The sequence below is a fragment of the Schistocerca serialis genome, unplaced genomic scaffold (assembly GCF_023864345.2).
Source record: "Schistocerca serialis cubense isolate TAMUIC-IGC-003099 unplaced genomic scaffold, iqSchSeri2.2 HiC_scaffold_1058, whole genome shotgun sequence".
Lineage (NCBI taxonomy): Eukaryota > Metazoa > Arthropoda > Insecta > Orthoptera > Acrididae > Schistocerca > Schistocerca serialis.
In genome coordinates this window covers 65,001-67,500 of record NW_026047248.1, presented here as the reverse complement: position 1 = coordinate 67,500, position 2,500 = coordinate 65,001, and the positions used below count along the sequence as shown (strand labels likewise).

General features: G+C 61.6%; 1 pseudogene; it reads left to right on the top strand.

The window, feature by feature from the left end:
* The window catches only part of LOC126430773 (large subunit ribosomal RNA), a 7,088-nt pseudogene that overhangs the window by 1,130 nt on the left and 3,458 nt on the right, over window positions 1-2,500 (top strand).

The window sequence follows — 2,500 nt, the reverse complement described above, 5'->3', positions numbered from 1 at the left end:
GACCCGAAAGATGGTGAACTATGCCTGGCCAGGACGAAGTCAGGGGAAACCCTGATGGAGGTCCGTAGCGATTCTGACGTGCAAATCGATCGTCGGAGCTGGGTATAGGGGCGAAAGACTAATCGAACCATCTAGTAGCTGGTTCCCTCCGAAGTTTCCCTCAGGATAGCTGGTGCTCGTACGAGTCTCATCCGGTAAAGCGAATGATTAGAGGCCTTGGGGCCGAAACGACCTCAACCTATTCTCAAACTTTAAATGGGTGAGATCTCCGGCTTGCTTGATATGCTGAAGCCGCGAGCAAACGACTCGGATCGGAGTGCCAAGTGGGCCACTTTTGGTAAGCAGAACTGGCGCTGTGGGATGAACCAAACGCCGAGTTAAGGCGCCCGAATCGACGCTCATGGGAAACCATGAAAGGCGTTGGTTGCTTAAGACAGCAGGACGGTGGCCATGGAAGTCGGAATCCGCTAAGGAGTGTGTAACAACTCACCTGCCGAAGCAACTAGCCCTGAAAATGGATGGCGCTGAAGCGTCGTGCCTATACTCGGCCGTCAGTCTGGCAGTCATGGCCGGTCCTTGCGGCCGGCCGCGAAGCCCTGACGAGTAGGAGGGTCGCGGCGGTGGGCGCAGAAGGGTCTGGGCGTGAGCCTGCCTGGAGCCGCCGTCGGTGCAGATCTTGGTGGTAGTAGCAAATACTCCAGCGAGGCCCTGGAGGGCTGACGCGGAGAAGGGTTTCGTGTGAACAGCCGTTGCACACGAGTCAGTCGATCCTAAGCCCTAGGAGAAATCCGATGTTGATGGGGGCCGTCATAGCATGATGCACTTTGTGCTGGCCCCCGTTGGGCGAAAGGGAATCCGGTTCCTATTCCGGAACCCGGCAGCGGAACCGATACAAGTCGGGCCCCTCTTTTAGAGATGCTCGTCGGGGTAACCCAAAAGGACCCGGAGACGCCGTCGGGAGATCGGGGAAGAGTTTTCTTTTCTGCATGAGCGTTCGAGTTCCCTGGAATCCTCTAGCAGGGAGATAGGGTTTGGAACGCGAAGAGCACCGCAGTTGCGGCGGTGTCCCGATCTTCCCCTCGGACCTTGAAAATCCGGGAGAGGGCCACGTGGAGGTGTCGCGCCGGTTCGTACCCATATCCGCAGCAGGTCTCCAAGGTGAAGAGCCTCTAGTCGATAGAATAATGTAGGTAAGGGAAGTCGGCAAATTGGATCCGTAACTTCGGGATAAGGATTGGCTCTGAGGATCGGGGCGTGTCGGGCTTGGTCGGGAAGTGGGTCAGCGCTAACGTGCCGGGCCTGGGCGAGGTGAGTGCCGTAGGGGTGCCGGTAAGTGCGGGCGTTTAGCGCGGGCGTGGTCTGCTCTCGCCGTTGGTTGGCCTCGTGCTGGCCGGCGGTGCAGGATGCGCGCGCCTGCGCGGCGTTCGCGCCCCGGTGCTTCAACCTGCGTGCAGGATCCGAGCTCGGTCCCGTGCCTTGGCCTCCCACGGATCTTCCTTGCTGCGAGGCCGCGTCCGCCTTAGCGTGCTCCTCCGGGGGCGCGCGGGTGCGCGGATTCTCTTCGGCCGCCATTCAACGATCAACTCAGAACTGGCACGGACTGGGGGAATCCGACTGTCTAATTAAAACAAAGCATTGCGATGGCCCTAGCGGGTGTTGACGCAATGTGATTTCTGCCCAGTGCTCTGAATGTCAACGTGAAGAAATTCAAGCAAGCGCGGGTAAACGGCGGGAGTAACTATGACTCTCTTCCCCCAGCGTTTCTCTGCCCTGGATCGAGTCATTGGTCTGGGGCGGGGCACGCCGCCCGATGTCATCCTGGGCATGCTCCCGGATGCCCTTGCGTCGGTCGGGTCCAGGGGGGAGAGGTCGATCACCAGGACACAGCGGCCGCGCCAACCATCTAAGCGGCCGCCTGCCGCCCCGCCGCTGCAGAAGCGCAAGCGGCGCCGCTGGGAATACGCGCGGACACAGGACGCCTTCCGTAGGTCGCGTGCACGTTGCGTGCGCGGCTTGCTGGACGGCACCCTGCTGCAGCCGCCACCCGACATCCCCGGTCTGCTGGACTTCTGGGCGGACCTCTTCACGAAGAAGCCGATCTCCACCGCCGGCTTCATCCGTGACCGCCTTCTCCCGCACTCGGAGCCTGTCGCTCCTGAGTGCCTATGGGGGCCGGTCACACGTGAGGAGGTCGCTGCTGCCTTGCCGCCCAGGGGATCGGCAGCCGGGCCGGACGGCCTGACTCCAGCGGAGCTGCGGCGCCTGCCGCATGAAGTCCTGGTGAAACTCTTGAACCTCTTCCTCCTGGCCCGCGCCCTCCCCGAGCGTCTGCTTCGCGCCCGGACGTCACTTCTCCCCAAAACGGCTGCACCAACATCCCCCGCTGACTTTCGCCCCATTACGGTCTGCTCGGTGTTGGCGCGGACCTTTCACAAGGTTCTCGCGTCACGCCTGATGCGTGCATGTGCTGTGGACGAACGTCAGCGGGCATTCATCCCCC